Here is a 16,028-nt window from a genome sequence, read left to right as displayed (position 1 = left end):
ATTTTTTCTTTTTTCCCTCTTGCCTGAGGAGACATATCAGAAAAAAAGATTACTAAGAGCAATGTCAGAGGGTTACTGCCTATGTTTTTTTTTTTTTCTAGGAGTTTTGTGGTTTCAGGTCTTACATTTAAGTCTTTTATTCATTTTGACTATTCTTATATATGGTACAAAATGGTCTATTTGCTTTTTTGCATGTATCTGTTTAGTTTTCCCAACAGCATTTATTGAATAGACTGTTTTTACCGCACTGCATGTTCTTGCCTCCTTGGTCATAAATTAATTGACCACAAAGATGTGGGGGGTTTTCTGGGATCTCTATTCTGTTCCATTGATCCATGTGTCTATTTTATGCCAGTATCATGCTGTTTTTATTCCTATAGCCTTGTAGTATAGTTTGATATCAGGTTGCATAATACCTCTAACTTCGTTCTTTCTCCAGATTGCTGTGGCTATTTGGGGTCTTTTGTGGTTCCATATAAATTTTTGTGTTATTTGTTCTAGTTTTGTGAAAACCCCATTGGTATTTTGTTAGGAATTGCGTGGAATCTATAGATTGCTTTGGGTAGTATGGACATTTTAATGGTGTCAGTTATTTCTATTTATAAGCATGGTGTATGTTTCCATTTATTTGTATTTTCATTTCTATCTTCAATATCTTATTATTTTCACCTCCTTAGTGAATATTTATTTTGTATACAGTTACCTTACTGAATTCATTTATCAGTTGTACTTTTTCAGTGGACTTTTTAAGGTTCTCTCTATATAGTATCATGTCATCTTCAAACAATGAGGTCTTTTTTTTTTCTTTCTTTCCAATTTGGATGCCTTTTATTTTACCCTTTTTATTGTCTGATTGCTATAGCTAGAACTTCCAGTACTATGTTGAATAAAAGTGGTGAAAGTAGACAACCTTATCTTATCATCTTAAGGAAAATGCTTTTAGCTTTTCCCCATTGAGTATGATGTTACCTGTGTGCTAGTCATATATAGTCTTTATTATGTTAGGTATGTTTTCTCTATTCCTGTATTATATTGAGGTATGTTCCCTCTATTCTTTTGCTGAGAGTTTAAAATAATAAATGGATGCTGGATTTTGTCAAACAGATTTTCTATACCTACTGATATGATCATATGATTTTATTCTTTATTTTTTAAATATATTTTATTGATTTTTTACAGAGAGGAAGGGAGAGGGATAGAGAGTTAGAAACATCGATCAGCTGCCTCCTGCACACTCCCTACTGGGTATGTGCCTGCAACCAAGGTACATGCCCTTGACTGGAATCAAACCTGGGACCCTTGAGTCCGCAGGGTGACGCTCTAGCCACTGAGCCAAACTAGTTAGGGCTTATTCTTTATTTTGAAGCCCAAGTTTTTCCAACTAAAAAGATCATTAACCTTTTTGTCTCTAGAAAACTGATTACCATCAGATAGATCCAATGTTCTATGGACTACAATTTGCAGATACGAGTTTAAGTTTTAATAGTAGTAATGTTTCCCGGGGTCTAGGCTCAGAAGTTTTATTAACTTCATCCAGGCAATGAGAATAGGATCAGTTATCTAGGTTTCTCGCCACTTGTTGTGTTCAAGACTCTGAGCTGTTAGCAAATGCAAGGACAATCCCAAATAGTTTCAAGACTATTTAAATAATATTTTGAAGACGGTGAAGGTATTTCAAGTATGAAAGAAATATACAAGGCTGTACGTATAGTTTTCTAAAGTGTATATAGTATTTTCTATACCCTTGAGCCCAAAACATTTGCACAGGCCATCTTTTAGTAATGTGTGATTATCAAGTACAAATATTCCAAATCCAAAAGCCATTTACCTTCTGCAGATAAATAAAAAATCCCAAACCAAAGTGCTCAGGCAAAGGCAAAATGTGATTTTTCTTTCTTTCTTTCTTTTTTTTAAAAAAATCTTTCCTCCTCCTCTTTATTTCACTTCTCTTTCCTTTCCTCTTCTATTTTCCTCACTGATTACATCTGACCACATCTACAGTCCATCTTTGCCTGAATACTTTGTCACTGAGGGAATGGATGTAATGATAGCACTTACACAGATACCTCTATATCTAAAAATCTTTAACCATCTTCAAGCTGAACTTCATGTACATTATACTCATCAACTTAACAAGAAATTCCCATTGAGATTAACCAGGGATTGCGGGCTAATATAAACTATCCTGGTTGAAAATGAATTTGAGCCAATACCTCATTCTGTGAACTATCAAATAAAATTAGGTCATTCCTCTCATTATTTATTTTGGATTTGTTGGTGTATTTAATAGTATACCAGAGGTGCTCTTTCTTTGATTTATTTATTTATTTATTTATTTATTTTTTTCCAATTTTTTTATTAAGGTATTATATGTGTACATATCTTACCATTGCCCTCCCCACACCCCACTCCCATATATGCCCCCACCCCCCAGAGTTTTGCATCCATTGGTTATGCTTATATGCATGCATACAAGTCCTTTGATTGATCTCTTATCTCCCCCACCTCTCCCTAACCTTCCCCTTGTAATTTGACAGTCTGTTTGATGCTTTACTGTCTCTGTATCTATCTTTTTGTTCAAGTTTATAATGTTCTTTATTATCCATAAATGAGTGAGATCATGTGGTATTTTTCTTTCATTGACTGACTTATTTCACTTAACATAATGTTCTCCAATTCCTCCCAGGTTGCTGCAAATGATGAGAATTCCTTCTTTTTTATGGCAGCATAGTATTCCATTGTGTAGATGTACCACAGTTTTCTGATCCAGTCATCTGCTGACGGGCATCTAGGCTGTTTCCAAATCTTAGCTATGGTGAATTGTGCTGCTATGAACATAGGGGTGCATATATCCTTTCTAATTGGTGTTTCTAGTTTCTTCGGATATATTCCCAGGAGTGGGATTACTGGGTCAAATGGGAGTTCCATTTTCAGTTTTTGAGGAAACTCCATACTGTTCTCCACAGTGGCTGCACCAGTCTGCAATCCCACCAGCAGTGCACGAGGGTTCCTTTTTCTCCGCATCCTCGCCAACACTTGTCGTTTGTTGATTTGTTGATGATAGCCATTCTGACAGGTGTGAGATGGTACCGCATTGTTGTTTTGATTTGCATCTCTCGGATAATTAGTGACGTTGAGCATGTTTTCATGTGTCTCTTGGCCTTCCTTCTGTCTTCTTTTGAAAAGATTCTATTTAGGTCTGTTGCCCATTTTTTTATTGGATCATGTATCTTCCTTTTATTAAGTTGTATAAGCTGCCTGTAGATGTTGGAGATTAAACCTTTATCAGTGATGCAATTTGCAAATATGTTCTCCCATGCAGTGGGCCTTCTTGTTGTTTTGTTGATGGTTTCTTTTGCTGTGAAAAAGCTTTTTATTTTGATGTAGTCCCATTTGTTAATTTTCTCTTTAGCTTCCATTGCCCTAGGGGCAGTGTCAGTGAAGAATTTCTTTTGGCATATGTCTGACATTTTGCTGCCTGTGGATTGCTCTAGTATTTTTATGGTTTCCCGTCTTATGTTTAAGTCCTGTATCCATTTTGAGTTTATTTTTGTGTATGGCGTAAGTTGGTGATCAAGCTTCATTTTTTTGCATGTATCTGTCCAATTTTCCCAACACCATTTATTGAAGAGACTATCTTTATTCCATTGTATGTTCATGCCTCCTTTGTCAAATATTAATTGAGCATAGTGGTTTGAGTCAATATCTGGATTCTCTATTCTGTTCCATTGATCTATGTGTCTGTTCTTGTGCCAGTACCAGGCTGTTTTGAGAACAGTGGCTTTGTAATACAGCTTGAAATCTGGTATTGAGATCCCTCCTACTTTATTCTTCTTTCTCAGGATTGCTGTGGCTATTCGGGGTCTTTTTTTATTCCAGATGAATTTTTGGAGAGTTCTTTCAAGGTCTGTGAAATATGCCGTTGGTATTTTAATGGGGAGTGCATTGAATCTATAGATTGCTTTGGGTAGTATGGACATTTTAATGATGTTGATTCTACCAATCCATGAACATGGTATGTTCTTCCATCTGTTTATGTCTTCTTCTATCTCTTTTTTCAGTGTCCTGTAGTTTTCCGTGTATAGGTCTTTTACCTCCTTAGTTAAGTTTATTCCTAGGTATCTTAATTTTTTTGGTGCGATGGTAAATGGGATTGCCTTTTTAGTCTCTCTGTTTGTAAGTTCACTATTGGTGTATAGAAAGGCCATAGAATTCTTGGCGTTAATTTTGTATCCCGCTACATTGCCGAATTCATTTATTAAGTCTATTAGTTTTTTGACGGAGTCTTTCAGATTTTTTATGTACAATATCATGTCGTCTGCAAATAAAGACAGCTTTACTTGTTCTTTTCCAATTTGGATTCCTTTTATTTCTTCTTCTTGTCTAATTGCAATGGCTAATACTTCCAGTACTATGTCAAACAGGAGTGGTGAGAGTGGGCATCCCTGTCTTGTTCCTGTTCTTAGGGGAAATGTTTTTAGTTTTTGTCCATTGAGTATGATGTTTGCTGTGGGTTTATCATATATAGCTTTTATTATGTTGAGGTATGAGCCATCTATTCCCACCTTGTTGAGAGTTTTTATCAAGAAAGGGTGTTGGATTTTGTCAAATGCTTTTTCTGCATCAATTGATATGACTATGTGATTTTTATCTTTCAATTTGTTTATGTGATGTATCACGTTTATTGATTTGCGGATATTGTACCATCCTTGCATTCCTGGGATAAATCCTACTTGGTCATGGTGTATGATCTTTCTGATGTACTGCTGGAGCCGATTTGCTAGAATTTTGTTGAGGATTTTGGCATCTATGTTCATGAGGGATATTGGTCTGTAATTCTCTTTCATTGTGTTGTCTTTATCTGGTTTTGGTATTAGGGTGATGCTGGCTTCATAGAAGGAGCTTGGAAGTGTTCCTTCCACTTGAATTTTTTGGAATAGTCTGAGGAGGATAGGTTTTAGTTCTTCCTTGAATGTTTGGTAAAACTCTCCTGTGAAGCCATCAGGCCCCGGGCTTTTGTTTGCCGGAAGCTTTTTGATGACTGCTTCAATTTCGTCCATAGTTATTGGCCTATTGAGCTGTTTAGATTCTTCTTGATTGATTTTTGGAAGGTTATATTTTTCTAGGAATATGTCCATTTCCTCCAGGTTGTCCAGTTTGTTGGAATAGAGTTGTTCGTAGTATTTTGTAACAATCCTTTGTATCTCAGCGGGGTCTGTTGTTATTTCACCTCTTTCATTTCTGATTTTGTTTATTTGGGTCCTCTCTCTTTGCTTCTTGGTGAGCCTGGCTAGAGGTCCATCAATCTTGTTTATCCTTTCAAAGAACCAGCTCTTGGTTTTGTTGATCTTATGTATTGTTTCTTTGGTCTCTATGTCATTTATCTCCGCTCTGATCTTTGTTATTTCCTTCCTTCTGATTACACTGGGCTTTTCTTGCTGCTCTTTTTCTAGCTCTTTGAGTTGTAGGGTTAAGTAATTTATTACCATTGTTTCTTGTTTTTTGCAATAGGCCTGTAGAGCTATGAACTTCCCTCTCAAGACTGCTTTCGCTGTGTCCCATAGATTTTGGATTGTTGTGTTTTCATTGTCATTTGTTGCCATGATGTTTTTTATTTCTTCCTTGATCTCTCTGGTGACCCAGTCCTTGTTTAATAGCATGCTGTTTAGTCTCCATGTGTTTGATTTCTTTGGATTATATTTATTGTAGTTGATTTCCAGTTTTATGCCACTGTGATCTGAGATGATGCTTGATATAATTTCTATCTTCTTGAATTTGAAGAGACTTTGCCTGTGACCCAGCATATGGTCTATCTTTGAAAATGACCCATGTGCACTTGAGAAGAATGTATATTCTGTGGCTTTGGGGTGAAATGTTCTGAAGATGTCAATTAATTCCATCTGGTCTAGTGAGTCATTTAGGATTGCTGTTTCTTTGCTGATTTTTTGTTTAGAGGATTTGTCCAGTGGTGATAGTGGGGTATTAAAGTCTCCTACTATGATTGTGTTGCTATTAATCTCTCCCTTGATATCCTCCAGGAGTTTTTTTATGTATTTGGGTGCTCCTATATTGGGAGCGTATATGTTTACCAGAATTATTTCTTCTTGTTGGATTTCTCCCTTTAGTATTATGAAGTGGCCTTCCTTATCTCTTGTTATGGCATTTACTTTGAGGTCTATTTTGTCAGATATAAGTATTGCTACCCCAGCTTTTTTTTCATTTCCATTTGCCTGAAAGATATTTTTCCATCCCTTCACTTTCAATCTGTGTGAGTCTCTTGTTCTGAGGTGGGTCTCTTGTAGACAGCATATATATGGGTCGTGTTTTTTTATCCATTCAGCTACTCGATGTCTTTTGATTGGAGCATTTAGTCCGTTTACATTTAAAGTTATTACTGAAAGGTATTTGTTTGTAGTCATATCTATTTTTGTGTCTGTATTCCTTCTTACCTGTTTATTTCTTCTTTTTACAGTATTCCCTTTAGCAATTCTTGCATTGCTGGTTTGGTGGTGATAAACTCCCTGAGGCTTTTTTTGTCTGCAAAGCTCCTGATTTCCCCTTCAATTTTGATTGATAGTCTTGCTGGATATAGTATTCTTGGATTCAGTCCTTTGCTTTGCAACACTTTGTATACCTCCTTCCATTCACTTCTAGCTTGTTGTGTTTCTGATGAGTAATCATTTGACAATCTGATGGGTGTTCCTTTGTAGGTAACTCTCTGTCTCTCTCTTGCCGCCTTTAGGATTCTCTCTTTATCATTTATATTTGCCATTGAAATTATGACATGTCTTGGCGTGGGTCTTTTGGGGTTGATCCTGCTTGGGACTCTCTGTACTTGCGTAACTTTTATCTTTCCCATATCCGGGAAGTTTTCTGTCATTATTTCTTCGAATAGATTTTCTAATCCCTGCTGCTCTTCTTGTCCTTCTGGCAGCCCTATTATACGCATGTTACTTCGTTTCAGGTTGTCCCGAAGCTCTCTTAGGCTTTCCTCCTGCTTTTTAATTTTTTTCTCCAATTGCTGTTCATATTGAGCTTGTTTCTGTACCTGATCTTCTAACTCACTAATTCGGTCCTCTGCTTCTTGTAGTCTACTGTTGAAACTTTCCATGGTGTTTTTGATTGTAGCTATATCACTTTTCATTTCTTCCTGATTCTTGCATAAGTTGTTGATTTTCTCATCCATCCAATGTATAAATTCCATGACCATTACTCTGAACTCCTTTTCGGTCATGTTGCAAGCTTCAGTTTCACTAATTTCCTTTCTTGGCGACTCCACATTTTCTTTCCTCTGTGAGTTATTTCGTTTCCCCATTCTGGCTATTACCAGAAAGCTCAAGCTTCCGTTTGCGTGGACCTGGGCCGTGTGCTGTGGGGACTTCGCTCCACCCTAGTTTCACTGAAGTGCTCTGACACTAGGACGTGTGGCTGTCTTTGGTTGGTGGGAACCAGACTTGCCCAGGATCAGTGTCCCCAGTGTTCCGTGTGGTCTCGTGTGCACGTTTAGAATCAGGGGCCCTGTCTGCACCACACTGTTGGTATGTGCCGAGAATGAGATCCTTAGGATGTGCCAGGAGTCAGAGTTTCCCTGTGTCTGCACCAAGACTCGAGTGTCAAAGTCTCTGTTGCCTTGTGCGGTTTCTCGTTGAGAATCAGGGTCCCTGTGTGTGCACGCACCAACAATTGGTGTCGCTGGCTCTTAGTGTGAATGCGCTGTGAGTCAGGGATCCCAGGCAGCTGTGTCCGGCGTGCCAAATTCCCTGAAGTGGAGCTGCGTCCTGTGTGTGCTCTCTCTACTGAGCCAAACCGGCTAGAGCACACATTCTTAAAATCCTGAAGGTGAGCCGGCTCAGTGCACTCTCCCAAAGTCCCGGAAGGGGGGCGGAGTCCGTCCTGCGCGCCAAATTCCCCAAAGGGAATCCCCTCTGTGCACGCTCTTAAGAATCCCCGAAGGGGGAGCTGTGACCCGCGAGCCAAATTCCCCCAAATTCCCCGAAGGGGAGCCCTCTGTGCGCACTGACAGATTTCCCCGATGGGGAGCTGCTTCTGTCCCGCGCGCGAGCGAGCGCCAAATTCCCTAAGAGGGAGCGAGTCTCTGCGCAAAGCTCGGCAGCTTGGGCCAGGGGCGGGTCTATCAGTTACTATGGCGCTGTCTGTGGGCGCGCCTGTGAGCAGCTTGTGCGAGGGGCGGGTCTATCAGTTACTATGGCGCTTTCCGCGCGCTGTGGGCGCTCAGCAGCTTGGGGGAGGGGCGGGTCTATCAGTTACTATGGCGCTATCAGCGCCTGCGAGGAGGGGGATAGTCTCTTTGACTCACGGAAATCTGCCGGGAAGTCTGGATTCTTGTTGTCTGTTGGTCTGAAGCTGTGATAGCAGTTCTCTGTCCCCAGTGGCTGCAGGGTCCTGGTTTGTGTCAGAAGCCAGGATCCGAGTCTCAGGCAGCTCTGTTTCTCAAGATGGCGTGGTCTCCGCATCCGCACCAGCCGCCGAGAAGTGTCCGCTTTGTGCGCGGGGCTCCGCCGTCTAGGGCTGCCCTGTTCGGGAGCCCCTTGGAAGACCTGCAGAATCTAACTGACCCTAGCTCATACACACACACACACCACACACATCTACACTCTCCTCTATGGGTTCCTCACTCACACTCTCTCTCTCCCTACCTTCCTGCCGGTCGCCATCTTTTTTCTCCTTTCTTTGATTTTTTTTAAAAAAGTAATTATACAGAAAAAGAGATTTCAAAGCTAGGGGGAATTATATAAACACATATACTACTTTGGTTGCTTCAAGGTATTGATTTATTTACAATAAAATATTTCACACAGACTGCCCTTTTAAGATTTTTTTAAAAAATTAGGGAGCCGAAATTTTCTTTTTCTTTTTTTAAAAAAAAATATTTTTATTGATTTTGGAGAGGAAGGGAGAGGGAGCGAGAAATAGAAATATCAGTGATGAGAATCATTGATTGACTCCCTCCTGCATGCCCCCTACTGGAGGCCATTGATCAGCTGCCTCCTGCACGCCCTCTATTGGGGATAGAGCGCGCAACCCGGGCATGTGCCCTTGACCAGAATCAAACCCGGAACCCTTCAGTCTGCAGGCCTATACTCTACCTACTGAGCCAAACATGCTAGGGCCGGATTTTTTTTTTTTTAATTTAAATTCTTTATTGTTGAAAGTATTACATATGTCTTCTTTTTTACCTATTGATCTCTCCCTGGCCGCTCCCGCCCCCTCCAGTAAATGTTCCTGCCCCCCTACTGTCTGTGTCCATTAGTTATGCTTATATGCATGCATACAAGTCCTTTGGTTGATCTCTTACCACATCCCACTCCCACCCCCCCACCCCCCTTCCTTCCCTCCGAGGCTCGATGATCTGTTCGATGCTTCTGGGTCTCTGGATCTATTTTTGTTCATCAGTTTATGTTCATTATATTCCACAAATGAGTGAGATCATGTGATATTTATGTGCTCTGATAAACACAAAATTCAACCTCCTAAACTTTGAATCCAGCGCTGAAAAGAGTAACTTTGTCCAAAAGGACTTCGAGACAGCTTAATTTCTCCAGTGGGAGGCTTTAGGTATGTACCATTCAGGCATAACCTGGTGTTTCGATAGGCTTGGTTGAAGATCCCAATTCAAATATGTTTCAAAAGCACGACCAGTAGCACACTCTTTAAAATAAGAAGAGGAAACAAATTACCTACCTCTTTACTCTGTATTCACTCTGAAAATAACTTACCTACCAGACAGGGGGAAAAAAAAGTGTTGAAGTAAGATTTGGAAGTTTGAAGAATATAGACCCTTTATTAACAAGGTAAAGATTTTTTCATAATGCGTTTAAGTTGAGTGCTTGGTTTGCATTTTCAGAGAAGAACCCTAAAGTTCAGAAACAAAAGCTAGATTCTAGATTTTTCCTCCTCTTTTGTCTCTGTAAAGCAAGAACTCTTCTTTGTGTCATAAGAAATCTGATTACACATAGATGTAGATGACTATAAAAATGAGGTAGATCAACCAAAGGACTTGTATGCATGCATATAAGTATAACCAATGGACACAGATATGAGGGGGGTGAGGGCAGGAGCGGGGGGGGGATGAGGGAGATAAGGACACATATGTAATACTTTAATCAATAAGAAAATTAAAAAATGAGGTAATCACAGTCAAAGGTGGCAAATAAAAGTTGAAAAATATTTGCCATCCATAGTGAAGCTCACATGACCCCAGACTTCAGGAGCCAAGATAAAATATTTGTTTTTAGGGAGCTGAAATGGCATTAGGAAGTAGAAAAGAGTAATGTTCCCAGAATAGTTTAAAATATTTCTTAAAAAGTCTACTCTTCAGAGTATAGCCAGTTAAGCTTCAGTTGTTTTTAAAATTAAGGTAGCTCCCCCTCCCCCTTGCCCACCTCCATCTACCTGCCTTCCCCTCCCTTGGTCTTCATCACACAGTTGTCCATATCCGTGGGATAGGCATATATATTCTTTAGCTTCTTTATTCAGTCATCCACACCCCTATCTTCTCAGGTACCCACTAGAATTAATGTATCTTGATGGAATACTGAAACGGAAGCAAAATCAGGAAATAGAGTATCTTTTTATTTTTACCTAAGGATATGTTGGTTTTTAATTGATTTGAGCGATAGAGGGAAATAGAGAGAGACAGAAAGAGAGAGAGAGAGAGAGAGAGAGAGAGAGAGAGAGAGAGAGAGAGAGAAACATCCATTGGTTGCCTCCTATAGGTATCGAACCTGCAACCTAGGTCTGTGCCCTGACTGGGAATGGACCCACAAACTTTTTGGTGTATAGGATGATTCTCCAATCAATCGAACCATCGCCTGGGGTAATAAAGATAATTAAGTGTAATCAGACTGCTTAGGATCAAATCTGAGCTTCACCACCTGCTAAATACATAACTTTGAGCAAGTTTCTTAAGTTCTCTTATCTTGGTTTTCTCATTTGTGAAATGGAATAAATAATACAAATACCTACCCATACGGTTTTAGTGGGACTTAGAATGTGTGGGTAGCCTGACAGAGAAGGCTTAAAGCAGATGCTTTGTCTTTTTTTTTAATTACTTTATTGATTAAGGTATCACATATTTGTCATCAACTCCCTCCCCCCGTTCCCTTCCCAACCCCCCCCACATGCAAGCCCCCCTCCCCCTGTTGTCCATGATCACTGGTTAGGCTCATATGCAAGCACACAAGTCCTTTGGTTGATCTATCTCCCTTGTCCCCACCCTCCCCTACCTTCCCTCTGAGGTCTGACAGTCTGATCAATGCTGTTCTTGTTCTTCAGTCTATGTTGTTCATATTTTCCCCTAGATGAGTGAGCTCATGTGATACTAGGAATACACTTATAGGAACCGAAAATGAGACAAGCAATAATAGTTATGCTGAGAGGCAAATGAATCAGTCTATAGTGAGTTTTTTTCTGGGCCAACAGTTCTTTTGAGTCCTGGTTTCTATGTCCAACAGTTGTTAATGTGTTCATAACAGCAATGATATTTCAGTTCTGGATGGTGGACAAATGGTAGTATTGCAGGTCCGACCCTCTCTGGTTTGGTCCTGGGCAAGATGCTTTGTCTTATATTTTATTATTAAGTGCTCCTGATACTTACCAATGCCTAGGTCTATGATCTCTTTGGCCTGTATGTTATATTTTGTGTCCCTGTATTACTGCTATGTTAATTGTCTTATTTAATCAGTTATTCAATATACAGTATTTAAAAAATTATTTACCTATTAATCTTCATCTGAGGATATGTTTAGAGGGGGGAGGGAAGGAAAGAGAGATAGATAGATAGATAGATAGATAGATAGATAGATAGATAGAGAGAGGAGTCTGGGGATTGAACCTACAACTTAGGTATATACCCATATTCTCCCCAGCCAAGATTTTGTCCAGTTGTTCTTGTTGTAGTTTATGTATATAAAAGCCTAAGCGACCGTCACAACCGAAACAACTGAACAGATAACCAAACAGGCTGCATGGGGTGACCACGTCAGCAGGGGGGCAGTGAGGGGTGACCAGGCCAGCAGAAGGAGGCAGTGAGGGGCGACCAGGCTGGTGTGTGGGGGGGCAGTTGGGGGCGACTAGGTTATCTTTTTCCTACTCATCTTAAGGTGGCCAATTAATTAATTTCCACAGCTTTATTGAGGTAAATTAACATATAACATTGTATAAATTTAAGGTGAACAGTGTGGTGATTTTATACGTATACTAGACGCCCGGTGCATGAAATTCGTGCATGGGGGTGTGTGTCCCTCAGCCCAGCCTGCACCCTCTCCAATCTGGGACCACTCAAGGAATGTCCGACTGCCCGTAAATGGGCAGTCGGACATCCCTCTCATAATCCAGGACTGCTGGCTCCCAACTGCTCACCTGCCTGCCTTCCTGATTGCCCCTAACTGCTTCTGCCTGCCAGCCTGATCATCCCCTAACCGCTTCCCTGCCAGCCTGATTGATGCCTAACTACTCCCCTGCCAGCCTGATTGCCCCTAACTGCCCTCCCCTGCAAGCCTGGTCACCCCTAACTGCCCTCCCTTGCAGGCCTGGGTCCCCCCCAACTGCCCTTCCCTACAGGCCCGGTTGCCCCTAACTTCCCTCCTCTGCCAGCCTGGTCATACCTAACTGCCCTCCCCTACTGGCCTGATCGCCCATAACTGCCCTCCCTTGCAGGTCTGGTCCCTCCCAACTGCCCTTCCCTGCTGGCCATCTTGTGGTGGCCATCTTGTGTCCACATGGGGGCAGCCATCTTTGACCACATGGGGGCAGCCATCTTGTGTGTTGGAGTGATGGTCAATTTGCATATTACTCTTTTATTACATAGGATAGAGGCCTGGTGCACGTGTGGGGGCCAGCTGGTTTGCCCTGAAGGGTGTCCCGGATCAGGGTGGGGCTTCTCTTGGGGTGTGGGGCGGCCTGAGCGAGGGGCCTGTTTATCTGGGATTTATTTATCTTCTATAATTGAAACTTTGTAGCCTTGAACAGAGGCCAAGGCAGACCAGGACTGCCAAAGCTTGGCTTCCTCTATCTCCAGGGAAACCCAAGCCTCCTGCTTGCTCTGTGGCTGTAGCCATTTTTGTTGGGATTTATTTATCTTCTATAATTGAAACTTTGTAGTTTTCAGTGGAGGCCTGGGCCGGCCAGGGTGTGCAGGAAGCTTGGCTTCCTCCATTGCTGGGGAAACCCAAGCCTCCTGCTTGCTCTGTGGCAGCAGCCATCTTGGTTGGGTTAATTTGCATACTCGCTCCTGATTGGCTGGTGGGCGTGGCTTGTGGGCATAGCAGAGGTACAGTTAATTTGCATATTACTCTTTTATTAGATAGGATATGGCAAAATGATCACCAAAATAAGGCTAGTTAACATATTCATCACCTCACATAGTTACATTTTTTGTGTGTAACAAGAACTTTTAAAAATCTACTCTCTTAGCAACTTTTAAATATACAGTATCGTACTGGTAACTATAGTTATCATGCTCTATATCACATCCCCAGAATTTATTTATCTTATAACTGAATGTTGGTACCGTTTGACCACCTCTACCCATTTTCCCCATCCCCTACTCCTAACCCTGGTAACCACCAGTCTGTTATCTGTTTCTATGACTTCAGGTTTTTAAAAAATGTATTCAGCATATATGTGACATCATATGGTATTTGCCTGTCTAACTTAATTTCACTCAGCATAATGCCCTCAAAGTTTATCTATATTGTCACAAGTGGCAGAATTTCTGAAGCTAAATAATATTCGTGTGTGTGTGTGTGTGTGTGTGTGTGTGTGTGTGTGTGTACATTTATTTTTTTATAAATTAAAGATGGGACATGTTTTATTTTTTTATTTTACTTTTTTGATCCTCACCTGAGGATATTTTTCCATTGATTTTTAGAGAGAGTAGAAGAGAGAGGGAAAGACAGAAATATCAATGTGAGAGAAACACATCGATTGGTTGCCTCTTGCATGCGTCCCGACTAGGGCCTGGGCTGGGGAGGACCCTGAAACCAAGGTACATGCCCTTGACTGGAATCGAATCCAGGATCCTCTGTCCACAGGCCAATGCTCTAATCACTTAGCCAAGCCGGCTAGGGCTATGCCACATTTTCTTTATCCACTTATTCGTCAGTGGACACTTAGGTTGTTTCCTTTCCTGGTGGTTGTCAGTAATGCTGCAGTGAACACGGAAGTACAGATATCTCTTCAAGATAGTGATTTCATCTCCTTAGGATAAATACCCAGAAGTGGAATTGCTGGGTCATATGGTAGTTCTGTTTTTAATTTTTGAGGAATCTCTATACTGTTTTCCATAGTGTCTGCACCAATTTACATTAAAGCTGGTCAATTTTATAGTCAATGTCCACCCTGTTTTTTTTTGTTATTTTTTATGTTTTAAACTAGGCCAAGCCACCCATGCCCCATGCCTCAGGTGGTTCAGGAAAACAGACCTCATACCAAGGGACTTACTCAGGACTGCCCTCTTCCTGTTTATGTGTGGTTTGCTCAGATGGTTCTCATCTTCCTGGTCCCATGTTTGGATGACTTCAGAGTCTCTGTCTAGTCTGAACCCCAGTGCCTGGAACCAGCTGATGAGGGTGGAGGAGGACGTTGGGCATATTTGTACAGTAGGAAGATTGATTTCCCAACTCGAACTTGAAAATAATTTCTTGTGCTTTCTAGTTACTTCACTACACATTGGTGTTTTTAAATGGAATGTTTGAAAAGGTAGAGCTATTATGCTGGTCATTAATTACAGTCATAAATTGCTCTATTAGCATATAAAAATTGGACATGAAAACAACTCTCTAAAACATGAGACACAACTGTTTGCCCGTATCTAGCTCCTGAGACCTGGGCATTTCTAGTAAAATGACAGTTATATTATCACCTCCATACTTACCTGCCATGTTTTATAAAAGATGACTTGTACCTGTTTATTATTATTATTACTTTCAATCAATTTACATATCAGAAGGAACTATAAAAACACCTTCACAAATCAGTTTCCAAGAGAAAGCAGAGGAACTGGAGGATCACTTGAATTTTCATTATGACTAAAGACAAAAAAATAGCTAGGTAATAAGGAGACACCAAATGAAACCTAAAGAATTCATTACTATTCATAGGGCTTTCTCTGCTGGTGGAGATAAAACCTTAAATAAGTTCATTTCCTGATTCTAAAGTCATCATGAAAATGTTTGTGACATGCCTATAAAAGTTATTTATTTTTAAGAGCTATCTATATATATAAAAGCCTAAGTGACCGACCGGATGACTGGTTGACCGGATGCTATGACATGCACTGACCACCAGTGGGTAGACTCTCATCGCAGGAGCTTCCCCCTGGTGGTCAGTGCACTCCCACAGTGGGAGTGCCACTCAGCTGACCAACTCAATCCAGCGGCCCACCAGTAGTACTGCAGGTCCAGTCTCCAGAGAACATGCCAGACACTGACAGACCAGTGCTGCCGGCAGGATCCCAACAGCGCAGGCACGATCCCGAGACAGCCTCCTGGAAGTCGGCCTCAGGCACTGCGGTCGCTTCCCCTCCCGAGGTGCTCCACAAGGAAGAAACCATATAAAAGTGGCCACCAGTGGCTCCCAACAAGCTGCGTGAACATCAGCGGGACAGATCTGGATCCTGGGCTGGCAAGGGCATTCCACCACCTGCCCAGAGGGCCGATCTCATCCTGGGCCTCTCCCCACCCTCCTCAGTACGGGCACCAAACATAGGTCTCATGGCGGGCGAGCACCGCTGTGGGCGCCGTTGCAGTGACCCCAGCCTCTCCCCATCGGGACTAACTGGGTGTGAGCCCATAGCAGGTGCAACGAGGGCCGGGATGAGCGGGAGCAGCAGGCAGTGTTGGACTGCCGGTTTCGGCCCAGTTCCTGCAGGCCACCCCTAGGGACCCTACCCGTGCACAAATTCGTGCACTGGGCCTCTAATAATGAAATAGTTCTTTATTTGTGACAGAAGCACAGATTTAAAAATCTTCTAGGGTAATAGTAATTTTAGGGAAATATATACATAT

This window comes from Cnephaeus nilssonii (genome assembly GCF_951640355.1).
Source record: "Cnephaeus nilssonii genome assembly, chromosome: 14".
Classification (NCBI taxonomy): Eukaryota; Metazoa; Chordata; class Mammalia; order Chiroptera; family Vespertilionidae; genus Cnephaeus; species Cnephaeus nilssonii.
The sequence above is the reverse complement of the archived record's forward strand: the minus strand, read 5'-3'. Positions refer to the sequence as shown.